We start from the raw sequence: 15,316 nt of genomic DNA, 5'->3' as shown, positions 1-15,316 counted from the left end.
CTCCGGCTCTGTTCCACTTCCAAACACCCTGACCCCCCCCCCCCCCCCCCCCCCCAGGGGCTCCACCCCGCCCGGTCCCGCTCTTCCGGGGCCCCCTACCTACGCTCCCTGCCCAGGGCCGCCATATGGGGGATTCATTGAAGGAGCTTGAAGTTTACTGTCCCGCATGGCTGGTGAATGGCCACTAAGAAGAGCATCCTAAGAGTCAGAAGTCTCAGAGGAAAGTTGTGTGGGGGATCGAATGGGAAACCCATAAGAAATGTCAGGACCAAATTGAAGTGAGATGAAAGGGATGGGAGGGAATAAATGTTGCAAACCCTTAAGGAAATCTATCACAACAGGTGAGGGCTAATCAGGTAATCACGAAAAAATTGAGAAGGCAGAAAGATCAGCTTTAACGGTGCCATGGCAATTCCGTGATGGGCTAACGACAGCACAAACAACAACACCTCTAACAAGGAGTCGCAAAGTGGATCCACAGGAAATGAAGAACACCAAGTCACACATTTTTCCTAATGGCAGCATTTATAGAATTTTTGATGAGGGATGCCTTGCTGCCAAGATGACATCACAAATCTGGAAGGAAGATCAAAGTTATTCAACTATCGCCGCTCAATCTCCACGAAATGAAGATGGAGTGTACGCAGATTCAGGTGCAGGTGGGTTGTGAAACTGGATGTTCTCTTTGACTAAATCACAGTATGTAAGTATGACATCCCTTCTACTACCAAGCTTTTAGGATCCAAAGTAGTGGATGGAACCCTTGAATCTGAGATTCAGCTGACCCTTAATTTAAATGTGTCTACAGGGCCACTGCATTTAGAATAAATTTGAAAGGAATAGGCCTGGAGACATTTTTTGGAAGTGAGTACATTGAGGGTTGTAGTAAACATTTGAATAAAGAATGTAAAGTATGTTTTCAACACAAACTATTAACTCTTACCAAGTGGAGTAGGTTCAGAGAGCATAGTGAAGGAGCCGACTGGAAGGAACAACAGGAGATCAAACAGCACCCTTGCCAGAGTCTAAGGGCCTGATTACAAGCTGAGGTGGTATTTAATACCCCTGATAAATAACGATACTATGGGGCAAGTTATTTATCGGGTGCGATAGATAACAACTATTATGAGGTTGTGGGGAATAACATGCAGATTTTTATGTTTAACACACCAAAATCCGCATGATACGGTAAATATTGTATGTTTTCCCCTGTTAAATTTCAGCAGACTTGATCTGCCAAAATACAGAAAATGTTGGGTTATTTAACACATCCAATAATTATGGGATGCGTTAAATAGAAACAAAGTAGTAATTCCATCGCTTCCATAAACAGGGGTTTACACACAGGACGGAATTAACCGCCCAACTTGTAATCAGGCTCCAAGTGTAAAATTAGCCTGGAGATTCTGGTCCAATACAAACATCAGTGCCACTGCACAAGTATATATTGAGAGACATTACTGATCATGGAGAGTTGTATATGATGAAGTGCTACTGCATTTGCGGCCAAGATTGGTTCTATGGAGATGGACGTGGAATTGCTGACAGTTGTGGAGCTGTGGTAGACCCTGGCTGCATGATTCTGCAGCCATGTCAAACTTTTGAAGTTGAAAGTTGTTTGAGGACGTTTTCTGACCAGAAAAACAACATGTTTTGGTTATGTTTTCATTGAGCATATGTATGATAGGCTAGTGCCAGGTTTTCAGGTCCATTGGCAATAGGTATACATTTGATGATTCATGTGGCAATCTGGAACTCATTTTCTCTCAGCTCTTAGACAGCAGCTGAGAGCTGCATTTCCAAAAGCACTAACAAGTACCTAGTGGGAGGCTTCCACCCACACTGTAGGTGACTCATCAACTCCTGTGTGCAGCCTTTATGCTAATTGTCAGAAGATTGGTGTCACCAGTCATAGTAGGCCAAATGAGGATTATCATTGCAGGACTTGTATCTATCATCAGACAAACATACTACCCCTTCTCGTGACATCTCTGATCCCCACTGTAATGATAATACTAATCAGGACATCATTATTAGACTAATGACTCTCACCAGATGTTGGGGTGAAAAGGTCCCCTGCATGGTGATGGAAATGCACCCATTTAATGAATACCCAGCTGCATGGATATCTGAATCCCTTATACTGATTTTTGGTCATGGTCGAACATGGTATCATGCGTGTGTGCCATGGCCTAAGCCTGGCTCATGATAATTTGATCTGCTTAGACTGGGAGAGGTGAACCAAGTGCTTCCTTCATGAAGGTAGAGCGCTACTGCCCTTACCTGGAGTCAAGTGACATGATCACTTTGGTGGCAGCTTAATCATTTTGTGTTCAGCAGAATCACTAATGTGAACAGGCCTTTTTACGAGTGTCACTGGAGGGGGTCCTACTGGCCCAATTGTTTAAAGTTCTATGACTGTGTACTTCACCCTTGGTCTGCATGGAGTGCATATAGCACCAGATGTTGTGTGATACTTGCGTGTGTGTGCAGACTCAGTGATCATTTCTTGGATAGTGCTATCACTTTGACCTCAAGAGAGCTGTGTGAATTATTTACTGTGCTGTGCATGCTTTCTGTGTTTAATCAATCAGCAAATTTGTAGAGCGCGCTACCCACCCGCTAGGGTCTCAAGGCGCTTGGAGGGGGGGGAATCGCTACTGCTCGAACAGCCAGGTCTTGAGTTGCTTTCTGAAGGAGAGATGGTCCTGGGTCATCCGAAGGTGGGTGGGGAGGGAGTTCCATGTCTTGGCCGCCAGGTAGGAGAAGGATCTTCCTCCGGCGGTGGATTTGCGGATTCGTGGGACTGAGGCGAGGGCGAGGCTGGCGGATCGGAGCTGGCGGGTGGGTGTGTAGAATGTGAGGCGGCTGTTGAGGTATTTCGGGCCCATGTCGTGGAGAGCGTTGTGTGCGTGGGTGAGGAGTCTGAACGTGATCCTCTTGGTGACGGGGAGCCAGTGCAAGTCTTTCAGATGGGTAGAGATGTGGCTGTGGCGGGGGATGTCCAGGATGAGTCGTGCAGAAGCGTTCTGTATGCGCTGTGTTTGAATTAAATACTCCTTTTTTCATAAAAGCTAGTATTTGATTCGAAATTCATCTTCTTGTTGCTACTATTCATGTGTTGAGTTATGAGCCTGTGTATGCCTGGCACCTATCGCCCTTGAAGAGCCTTTGACTGCTTGACCGGTGCTACCAATGAGAGTCAAGTGCTGGGCAAAATGTTACTTTGCCCAGTTACTCTAGACCCATAGTAGGTCGAGCCCCAAGACATCAGGAGTAAAAGGCCTCAACCCTCACTGGTGGGCAAAGTAGATCCTACTTGCTCTTTGGTCCTCAGAAAGGGGTTCTGATACCAAGTTACGCCTGTTGCCCACCATATGGATACAAATGACCATTGTAGTGGTAGGACTGTGTCACTACAATGTGGAAAGAGTTGCACTTGGCCCCAATTGCAGAGTCATAGTTGGACGGGTCCCAGGACACTAGAAGCAAATGACCACAACTACCACAGCCGGACACCAGTAGTACCTATTAGCCGAATTGCCCTTGAACAGGTTCTGGCAGTAATACATCCAGGCCTTGGACAGTAGTCCAGTACACGGACATCTTAAGAATTTCGGGGGCCATGGGCCAAGTGTTATTTTGGAGCCTGTGTTCGGAACAGCTTTGAATTTAGGATCCAGTTTCAGTTCCTTGAAGCCCTCTTTGGCCAGGTCACTGACCGTGCTCAGGCACACTGCTCCAAATTCTAAATGTGTTTTCATTGAACATGGATTAAACCCAGATCTGTTGACTGGGTGGAGTGTTTGATTGGTTCAGATGCTCCGTCCATCACCACCCCCTTTGTACCGCTTTAAACCGTCTCTGGCCAGTGCCCACATTGACCAGTTTCTGGACCTCGCATCACCCTAGATTAGTGTGACAAAAGAGCCAAAGCAAATGTTAGGACGCCAGTTTCACATGTAGTTCTGTCAGGCACTCGGGCAGGGGTATGCGTCTGTTTAACAAGCAGGGCCCATTCATGTTCCAACAATTACGAAAAGACTAAAGAGCAGTTTTGTAGCAGGGCTGGTGCTCAGAGTAATTTTACGAATAATGCAGATTCCCATGACATTTATATGTCGCCTATTGTCGTGATAGGAATAGCGTGTCCTGCGATGAAAGGGTGGGTGGCTATGATTGTTGCCATGAGGACCGCTTACTGTCAGCTTGTGATTGCTGCACTTTATCCTCACGAGGCTGGAGTAAATCGTCGTGACAGGAGGAACAGTGCATCATATTAAGAAAAGACTGGAGCCTATGGTCGTGATAGTCCTAGTGCATGTTATTGTGACAGGGCTGCTGCCTATCGACAGGGTAGTAAGAATGCACCTTAATTTGACAGGACTGGTGCCCATCGTCCTAATGAGGAAGAGAGAATGTATGGAAACCCGAAATAGAGGATAACTACCGCACCTAGAGGGACGGGAGAAAGTGGAAGGTGAAACATTGAGAAAGACAAAAAGAGATAAACAGTTGAAGCAGTAAAATAGAATATACAGAGGCAGGGATGTAAAAGAGTCAGTGGTGAGTAGGCAGGAAGAGAAAGAGGAAAATAAAGAAGAGAGATGAAATAGAGAGAAAGAAAACAAGCATTGAAAATGCAATAGGTCTCGCAATAGAAGAGTTTGACATTTTTCGTTTTGCAAATGGATGAGTGGCGTTGCGTGGATGAGTGGCGTTGCGTGGATGAGTGGCGTTGCGTGGGTGAGTGGCGTTGCGTGGGTGAGTGGCGTTGCGTGGGTGAGCGGCGTTGCGTGGGTGAGCGGCGTTGCGTGGATGAGCGGCGTTGCGTGGCTGAGTGGCGTTGCGTGGGTGAGTGGCGTTGCGTGGGTGAGTGGCGTTGCGTGGGTGAGTGGCGTTGCGTGGGTGAGTGGCGTTGCGTGGGTGAGTGGCGTTGCGTGGGTGAGTGGCGTTGCGTGGGTGAGTGGCGTTGCGTGTGTGAGTGGCGTTGCGTGTGTGAGTGGCGTTGCGTGTGTGTGTGGCGTTGCGTGTGTGTGTGGCGTTGCGTGTGTGTGTGGCGTTGCGTGTGTGTGTGGCGTTGCGTGTGTGAGTGGCGTTGCGTGTGTGAGTGGCGTTGCGTGTGTGAATGGCGTTGCGTGTGTGAGTGGCGTTGCATGTGTGAGTGGCGTTGCATGTGTGAGTGGCGTTGCATGTGTGTGTGGCGTTGCGTGTGTGTGTGGCGTTGCGTGTGTGTGTGGCGTTGCGTGTGTGTGTGGCGTTGCGTGTGTGTGTGGCATTGCGTGTGTGAGTGGCGTTGCGTGTGTGAGTGGCGTTGCGTGTGTGAGTGGCGTTGCGTGTGTGAGTGGCGTTGCGTGTGTGAGTGGCGTTGCGTGTGTGAGTGGCGTTGCGTGTGTGAGTGGCGTTGCGTGTGTGAGTGGCGTTGCATGTGTGAGTGGCGTTGCGTGTGTGAGTGGCGTTGCGTGTGTGAGTGGCGTTGCGTGTGTGAGTGGCGTTGCGTGTGTGAGTGGCGTTGCGTGTGTGAGTGGCGTTGCGTGGCGTGGCTGAGTGGCGCTGCGTGGCTGAGTGGCGTTGCGTGGCTGAGTGGCGTTGCGTGGGTGAGTGGCGTTGCGTGGGTGAGTGGCGTTGCGTGGGTGAGTGGCGTTGCGTGGGTGAGTGGCGTTGCGTGGTTGAGTGGCGTTGCGTGTGTGAGTGGCGTTGCGTGTGTGAGTGGCGTTGCGTGTGTGAGTGGCGTTGCGTGTGTGTGTGGCGTTGCGTGTGTGTGTGGCGTTGCATGTGTGTGTGGCGTTGCGTGTGTGTGTGGCGTTGCGTGTGTGTGTGGCGTTGCGTGTGTGAGTGGCGTTGCGTGTGTGAGTGGCGTTGCGTGTGTGAGTGGCGTTGCGTGTGTGAGTGGCGTTGCGTGGCTGAGTGGCGTTGCGTGGGTGAGTGGCGTTGCGTGGGTGAGTGGCGTTGCGTGGGTGAGTGGCGTTGCGTGGTTGAGTGGCGTTGCGTGTGTGAGTGGCGTTGCATGTGTGAGTGGCGTTGCATGTGTGAGTGGCGTTGCATGTGTGAGTGGCGTTGCATGTGTGAGTGGCGTTGCATGTGTGTGTGGCGTTGCGTGTGTGTGTGGCGTTGCGTGTGTGTGTGGCGTTGCGTGTGTGTGTGGCGTTGCGTGTGTGTGTGGCGTTGCGTGTGTGTGTGGCGTTGCGTGTGTGAGTGGCGTTGCGTGGGTGAGTGGCGTTGCGTGGGTGAGTGGCGTTGCGTGGGTGAGTGGCGTTGCGTGGGTGAGTGGCGTTGCGTGGGTGAGTGGCGTTGCGTGGGTGAGTGAATGGTTAGCTGTTGCTTATGCGACGTATAGCACTTAATACTAAAGTAGGCAGACCTTCTTAGCCTTTGTGAGAATAATAGCAAAATAAAAATAAAAACCAGATCAAGTCAAGGACGCAAACGGCACCATGCTATTGTTTATTTACTCAGATGATTTGCATAAAAATGTAACTTGTGAGCACGTTTCTCTAACTCTCCAATAATCCCATTACAACACTTTGCACAAATGAGATTGGGACTCATCCTTCCGAAGTCGAGAAAAATGTGCAACGCTGTGTTGTAGTTAATTTTTTTAATTAACAAAATGCAAATAATGTGGAGAGATTTCAAGTGATTCAGGAATGGGCGCCCGTGTAAAGAGAAAGTACGGCCGGCCTGGGCGGTGATGGTGACCAATTGATGGCACTTAAGACAACTTAACGAAAATTTCTGGAAAGGTAGAGAAGAATTGAAAACTTTAACAAGCAGTGAGACATACAGCTTATATTTTGGATGCACTCTGTTAAAACGCAGCAAATTATTTGAAAAGCGCAGTAAACATAGCGCAGCAACATGTACATGTTGATACAGTCTTATGTCCGGTAAAATATCAACATTAACCTTGCCTCATGTGTGGCTGATAGAGACGCCGTCGGGCATGTGGAATTTCTTTGGCAGCGGAGACCTACATGATAAATTAAAGTATCCGATCCACTACTGAGCATAATGCCGAATGAAGCATCGCGTAAAAGTATTGTGAGCACGTTTCTCTAACTCTCCAATAATCCCATTACAACACTTTGTACAAATGAGATTGGGACTCATCCTTCCGAAGTCGAGAAAAATGTGCAACGCTGTGTTGTAGTTAATTTTTTTAATTAACAAAATGCAAATAATGTGGAGAGATTTCAAGTGATTCAGGAATGGGCGCCCTTGTAAAGAGAAAGTACGCCGGCCTGGGCAGTGATAGGGGAGGAGGGAGGAGAAATGCAAGTCACGGCAGCAGCAGCCTTTGATGTGCCTGCCGGCCGGCCGTGATTAATTAGGGGGTGAGAAATGCCCTCGGAGGGCTGCCTTTGATGTGGTAATGCGAGGCAGGCAGGCAGGCGGCTGGTGGCATTGTGCACACGCTTTTTAGGGCTTGCGCAAGCGCAATGACCTAAAAAGCACATGCACTTGAAGGAATCGCCAGTGGAATCGCCAGTGGTGGTTAAACACTGGATAAGCCCCTATAGAGCTTCGCCAGCTATGCGCTGAAGCGCATCAGCAGGCGAGCCCTAAAAATACAAGGGGGGGCCAATAGGCCCCCACGCAAGCATGGCGGGGCCCGGTCCCTCCCATAACCCGTCCCCTTCGGGGCCGCGTTCCCCGCCCCCCTCGCCCCGGAAGTACTGGTGTGCTTCCGGGGCGAGGGGGCGGGGTCGCGGCAGCGAAGGGGTTAAGAGCCTGGGGAGCGCGGGAAGCGGCCTCTTTGTGCCCGCGCTCCCCAGGCTCGCTCCTCGCCCCACCGTGGGGCCGTTTAATTTTCTTCTTTGTTTATTTCAGGTGTGGTTGTAGCGGTGTAGCTGACCTCGACGCGCTGTGGAGCCCTAGCTGCGGAGAACGGATTGCCGTGGAGGACTGCGTCGTTGCTGCCCCTGACGCGCGGTGGAGCCCTAGCTGCGGATTGGTAGAGGACTGCTCTCGGCGAGCTCGGGGATCGAAGGACAGCGCAGAGCGGAGCCGGCGCAGGGAGAGCGGTAACCAGGAGAGCGGCGCAAGGAGAGCGGACTCGGGAGATCATCAGACCGTCTGACCGTCAGTTGCGGCGCTCGAGTACACCGGAGCACAAGGTATTTGTCGGGGCGGGCGGGCGGCCAGTCAACTAGGATCGGCCCATCCAGCAAGGAGGGCGCATCAGGTAGCGGGGACGTGTGAGCCAGTGTGCGGTCTGCCGCTTGAATTGTGAAGGAAGCGCTGTGTAAATTGGGGGTTAACGCGCTCGATTTTTAACCTGCCTGGTGTCGTGTGGAGTAGGGGTTAACGCGCTCGATTGCTAACCTGCTTGGTGTCGTGTGGATCACTTTTGAAGCACTGGGTGATTGTGGGGTTTCTTATGACCGGCGCTGTGTGGGTCTAACGCGAGGCGAAGCAGGGACAGCTGGGGCACAGGGTGGACGGGAGACCAGAGAGCGTCTGGCTAAAGGGAGACGTTTTTCCGGATTAATAGCGTTTCCATTTATGTTAAAAAACATTGAATGTCTGTTTATGCTGTGATTTATGCCTCTTTTCACTGATTTATATTTTAACTGAATTGGCACTCTAAAGGTGTCCTGCCCGTTTACGTTGTGATTGATTGCCTCATACACTGTTTTTCTGGAAAAGAATGGCAACAAAGTACTAGATTTGACTTGTTTTAGAATTTAACGGACTTAACACACTAAAGGTGCCCCGACTGTTTTAGGTTGGGTTTTAGGTGCTCGAATAATTGGTAGAGCTGCATTTTACAGAAAAGGGGGACTCCCTATGTAGTGGGTATTTTTACTGTTTCTCATTGCTAAGTGTCTCTAGGTACAGCAGCGGGAGATAAGGAAAGTGCGTTGCTAAAGTTTTCTAACAGGTTTACCTTAGGTTGTACCGCTGAGAAGGGTGATCTGATTGCTTGTCTTGCCTGCTTGAATAGGATATAACGCACTTTCTAATTTCAGGGGGACAAGCCTAGGACCTAGGTCCGTGTGATCCAGCTCGGGCACCTTCAACTGGGTCAGGTACGGAGCACGGTGTGCTCATAAATATGTCTCAAAGAAGGGGGCGGGCTAATCCGAATGTGGGTGTAATGTTACAAAAAATGATGCGCAGAATGTCTGCGATGGATAAGAGACTGGGGAAGGTTGATAAAATGGGTAAGGCTTTAGCGGACCTGGGGGCCAAAGTAGATGCCCAGGCCGGTCCGTCTGGAAGACCCAAGCGAACGATTGTACCGCCCAAACCAAGGGGCGTCTTTGTGACGCCACCCAGGCGGGCAAGGAATAAGAGGGTGGGGGGGCAGCCACAGAGTGTTGCGCCAATTCTACCTCCTGCTGCGCCAATTCTGCCACCACAGGTACCCCCTGCTGCCCCACTCCCGCCACCTCAGGTCCCGGTGCCCGTTCCAGCCCCGGTGCCCCAGTTGCCAGTGGCAGTCCCAAATGGGCCAGTAATACCGGCGGCGGCGCCAGTGCCACCCGTCGCGCCACCACAGGCTCCGGTGCCCCTAGGTGCGGGCCCTACTCCCATTCCGCCGCCAGGGCCGGTGCCAATAGACCTAGCAGCTCAGGTGGCGGCTATTCTCCCTTGGTTAGGGGGGGGTGCGTTGCCGGTCAATGCTGCCCTGACAAATGAGCAACAAGCGTTGGTGACTCAGATATTGTTGGCTAGTGGTAGGGGAGCAACGCCGCCTGCATCGGTTTCTCCCCAAACAGGTCCAGCGAATGATGGAGGCAGTGCCAAGACCGCGGAGGCAACTTTACCCAACGACAATGGGAATGGTAAGGAGATTGCCCTTCCTTTGCTGGGCGAAGGAACATTGCCCTCTAGGGGTGAGTGCTTAGCACAGCATGTGTCACAGAGTGTAAAGGAATTGATATGGGCTGACAAGTATGTGAACATGTTTTCATTGCTGATAGATAACAGGGAATGGGAATATGCAAAATCACAGAAGGAAATGTTGTTGCCCAGTGAATGGAGAGCGAAGTTGTACAAGTTTAGGGTAGAAGAAAACCTCATCAACTGGCTGAGGGCTTTTGCAGTGTTCGGCGCAGTGATGGGCGAACGGTTTAAAGGAATGCAGCCAGCCATGAACTGCTATCAAAGTAGGATAACAATGTTCCATGAGAATCATGCAGGGGATGTATGGAAGGAATATGATGTCGCTTTCAGAAAGTCCAAAGAATTTGATAAAACTTTATCATGGGACAAGGTGGATTCTATCTCATGGCACAATCAATTCGAGAAGGGTCAGGGGGCGAGCACAAGCACAAATGCTGGTAGAGGTTATTTCCCAAGACAGCAGCAGCCGTTTCAACAGCCCTTTCGATCAGCGCCGGGAGGGGAGACTGCCCAAAAGCAGAGAGCAAATGGAGGGGCTAAGGGGGTATGTTGGGACTTCAATAAGCGGACATGCAACAGGGCACCAGGTACCTGTAAGTTCAGGCACGCATGCAGCGTATGTGGTCACCCGTCCCACCCCGAAACAACATGCCGAAATAAAAATAGTGGTGCAGGACACAGGGGTAGGAGGAAACCTGAATAGTAAGATCCACCCTCTAATTGCACATTCACCCATTCACTTGTCAGCATTGATCCCCTGGTTGAACAGGTACCCGAATCGCACATCGGCTAGATTATTGCAAGAGGGTTTTACACATGGTTTTCGAATTCCTGCTGGGGGGTATGTCGGGAGACCACAGTGTAAGAATCAGCTATCAGTCCTTGCCAATCCAACAGTGGTGGCAACAAAAATAGCGAAAGAAGTGCGTTTGGGGAGGGTAGCGGGACCATTTCACGTTATTCCCACGCAGAATTTTGTGTGCTCTCCTCTGGGGGTTGTGCCTAAGAAAGAACGAGGGGAATTTAGGCTCATCCACAACTTGTCCGCACCAAGGGGGACATCATTGAATGATGCTATTGATGATACAATTTGCTCTGTGAAGTATGCGTCCTTTGATCAGGCTGCGGGCATGCTGAGGAGTTTGGGCGCGGGTACACTGATGGCTAAGTCAGACATTGAGTCAGCCTTTAGACTACTCCCGGTTCACCCAGAGGACCAGCACCTGCTGGGTTTCTCTTTTAAGGGGAAGTACTACATGGATATGTGTATGCCCATGGGTTGCTCAATATCATGTGCTTATTTTGAACAGTTTAGCTCCTTTTTGGAATGGGCATTAAGACAACATACGGGTCACCAGTGGGTGATGCACTACCTGGATGACTTTCTTTTTCTGGGCCCGGCGGGTTCACGGGAGTGTGCGTCAGCATTGCAGGAATTTTGCGTGCTCATGCGCTCTTTCGGGGTCCCGTTGGCGCAGGGGAAGACAGTTGGACCAGTGACATGCCTGGAATTTTTAGGCATCGAACTGGATTCTGTTGAGGGGTGTTTTAGATTACCAGCAGAAAAGATCCTAAAATTCAAACAGACTCTAGGACTGTGCTTACAAGCGAAGAAGGTGAATTTAGGGCTGTTGCAGCAGACAGTGGGACAGTTGAATTTTGCGTTGAGAGTGATTCCTATGGCTCGCCCATTTTCACGCTCAATTGCACAGGCCATGAGGGGTCTTCGGGAAAAACATCACCGGACACGGCTGTCTGCTGAGGTGCGCCATGACATGCGGATATGGATGGCATTCCTGGCGGATTTCAATGGAAGAGTGCTGTGGGGTGCGCCCACGGTGTCTTCAGAGGACATGGGTTTATGGACCGATGCGGCGGGCAGTGTTGGGTTTGGTGCCATCCTGGGCAGGAAATGGGTGGCGCAGAAGTGGCCCGCCTGGTGGGAGGAGAGCGGGTTGACGGTGAACATTGGTTTCCTCGAGCTCTTCCCAATCTGGGTGGCACTGAAAGTCTGGCCCGAGGAACTGGCCAACAGATCAGTAATATTCTGGTCAGACAATATGTCGGTGGTTGAATGCATCAACCAACAAGCTGCAAGGTGTCCACTCATTTTACGCTTGATAAAGGAGATTGTACTGTGTTGCATGACAAGGAATGTACTTTTCAGAGCAAAACATGTCCCAGGGGTGTTAAACAATGCAGCTGATGCCCTTTCTCGCTTTAAGATGCAGGTGTTCAGGGACCACTTGCCGGAGGCAGAGACAGCGCCAGCCCACTTCCCGGCGATTCTTTGGCAAATTGGTGCCCCCAACTACATGACCTCGTGGCAGCCAGCCTAGCACCCAAGACCAGGACGGCATACGAAGGGGCGTTCAGGTCTTACTGTCACTTTCTGGGGCAGGGCTGGGAGAGTAGCTGGACTATGGAGGCTAGCTTCAATGAGTATTTAGGCAGCCTACACAGGGAAGGGCGCACGGTGGCAACAGCCAACAGGCACAAGGCCGCTATCTCCTTTTTCGCACGGGCACGGGGGGGCAGGGACCCTACACACAGCTTCCAGGCCCACAGGGCATTAAAAGGATGGCGGCGCATCCAGCCCCCTTCCGTAGATTCCAGGAAACCCATAGGTTTTGAACGTCTGTCAGCTGTGCTCCTCGCGCTGCCGGACACATGTAGCTCTACATCTGAGGTGGGCCTATTTAAAGCGGCTTTCTCTTTAGCCTTCTATGGGGCATTCAGGGTAGGAGAACTCGTGGCGGCCAACAAAGGTGATAAGATAGGCGGCCTTCAGCTGCAGGATATCAACATAAGGGGCGACACTATGTGGATCAGCATCAGGAAATCTAAAACTGATCAGGTCGCTAGGGGCCAAAGTTTGGCGTTACATCGTGCAAGGAACAATCCCTGCTGCCCGGTGACACATGTGGAGGAACTAATAAGACAGCGGGCACAGGAGTGTGTGGGGTCACTACTGATGCATGGGGATGGGACTCCTCTTACCAGGTTTCAGTTCCAGAGGGTACTATCCATGAGCATGGCAAAAGCGGGTTATAATCACAAAGAGTTTGGGACACACTCCTTCCGGATAGGGGCAGCCACAGAAGCAACAGCTAGGGGTTTGACCACAAAGAGTGTGCAAAGAATTGGGAGATGGTCCTCAAGCGCCTATAAACGCTACGTGCGGTTGCACATGTTGTGAGAGCTGCCGCCATGGGGAGTATTGCTAATACCTGCTGTTTTCTGGTTATTTACAGTTTCACGGGCCTGTGACGCAGGACGGAAACTACCCATGGAGCATCAAGGCAACTTTACTACAGCATGGAAGGACCAGGAGGACAGACAGAAGACCGTAGTCATTTGGGTAGTGGGGCATTCATATGTCAAACGTGCTAACAAACTTTTTCTTGCAGGTTCAGGCAAACAAGGGTTGGAAAGTAAGGGGTGCAGGGTCTCCTTCCATGGCAGGGGGGGGCTCCGCCTCAATCAGTTCAGGGACTATATGTCGGACTTACTAGCGCGACATACTACACCACCCTCGGCGGTAATACTTCACTTAGGGGGGAATGATCTGGCAGGTCTGGGCAGAAGGGTCCTCCTGGAAGAAATTATACCTGCAGCGGGTTGGCTAGCAAAGCGGTTACCAGGTAGTGTTGTGGTATGGTCACAACTGATACCAAGGATGCAATGGAGGGGGGGAAACTCAGTCAGCGCGTTGAACAGCTCGTTAAAGAGGGTCAACAACAAGCTGGACAGGTTATTTAGGACTCCGGTCTTACAGACCATCCCTCACGGTTGCATTTGGGGGGAACACTTCTACTTGCGGGATGGGGTGCACTTAACAGAGGAAGGGAATGCCCTTTTTATAAGAAACATCCTGGCTTGGGTGGAAAATTTTGCAGGTGGAGTATGACCTTTCTAGAAGGGGGAGTTCTGGGGGGGGGCCAGATAGTCGGTTAACTATCTGGCCTGTGGCGGTAAGGTCATTAATCGGTGAGCAGCATTTTAAGGTCCTTACGGGGGGGGCGGACCCATTCACGAAAGGGGCCGCCCGCGGGAGGGGCCATTTGGTCTCTCTCAGAACTTCAGGGGCAGGAGATGGTCTCCATTAATTTAAAGGGTGCGGGGGAGGGAGTCTACGCTTTCCTCAGGCTGGTAGCCACCCCTCACAACACTATGACGTCACTAAGGTGCGCGAGTGTCTGGGCCCTCCTGTTATGGTTAAATGGAGTTCGGGGAGCGCACGTGGGTGTAACGTGCCCTGGGTTGCGCATGCGCATCTTCAACGCGAGAGCGCAGCTGTAAAAGGATCTGACACCGGTTGGCGACCTTGCCGTAGGCCTTTATTAAAGTTAATAAAAAGTTATTAAAAAGTAATGGAATTATTAGAATGCAGTTTAATTTTCAGGATGACTAGATTACGTTAGGAGACACGCTGTATTAGCTATTTGTTAAGGTTAGCCCATCATACCATGTCGAAACGGATGTCAATCTAATATTCTGAAAAGTGTGCATTTTAATAATTGTCAGAAATGTTTATTTTATTAAAAATTTTGATTTGTTTTTATATTTTAATAAATACGGCCAGGGGGGGGGGCCCCGTACCCCCCCCTTGACTTCCAAAGACCCCCATGTGTTGACTGGTTGAATTGGGTAATTCAGTCGGTGTTCAAGGGGGGAGGTGGCCGGCAGTCCAAGACCATGATACAAGGGGGGGCCAATAGGCCCCCACGCAAGCATGGCGGGGCCCGGTCCCTCCCATAACCCGTCCCCTTCGGGGCCGCGTTCCCCGCCCCCCTCGCCCCGGAAGTACTGGTGTGCTTCCGGGGCGAGGGGGCGGGGTCGCGGCAGCGAAGGGGTTAAGAGCCTGGGGAGCGCGGGAAGCGGCCTCTTTGTGCCCGCGCTCCCCAGGCTCGCTCCTCGCCCCACCGTGGGGCCGTTTAATTTTCCCCACCCTCCATCCCTTATTAGCAGACCTTGGGGCTTGGCAAATGGTGAGTATCAGGTTTTGTCAATGTGCCGGGACATAGATATAAGGGGGACTTGATCCAGTAGGCCTTGAATTTCCTGTTTACTGGAAGGAAGTACAGAAGTTGAACGTGGGTGCAGTGCCGTGATTTTAACCAGTTCCTTCCTTAGGCCCCTTTTTCCCGCTTACAGGAGTAACTATATATGTAGATGTTTATGCTTTGCTGTGTGTTAACAATTTTATCCTTAGGCCTTTTTTCCTTTTAGAATAGCATTGTCGTATTTATTATGTGTGTCTGGCGGTAAGGTCATTAATCGGTGAGCAGCATTTTAAGGTCCTTACGGGGGGGGCGGACCCATTCACGAAAGGGGCCGCCCGCGGGAGGGGCCATTTGGTCTCTCTCAGAACTTCAGGGGCAGGAGATGGTCTCCATTAATTTAAAGGGTGCGGGGGAGGGAGTCTACGCTTTCCTCAGGCTGGTAGCCACCCCTCACAACA

This window comes from Lissotriton helveticus, chromosome 7 (assembly GCF_964261635.1).
Source record: "Lissotriton helveticus chromosome 7, aLisHel1.1, whole genome shotgun sequence".
Lineage (NCBI taxonomy): Eukaryota > Metazoa > Chordata > Amphibia > Caudata > Salamandridae > Lissotriton > Lissotriton helveticus.
The sequence above is the reverse complement of the archived record's forward strand: the minus strand, read 5'-3'. Positions refer to the sequence as shown.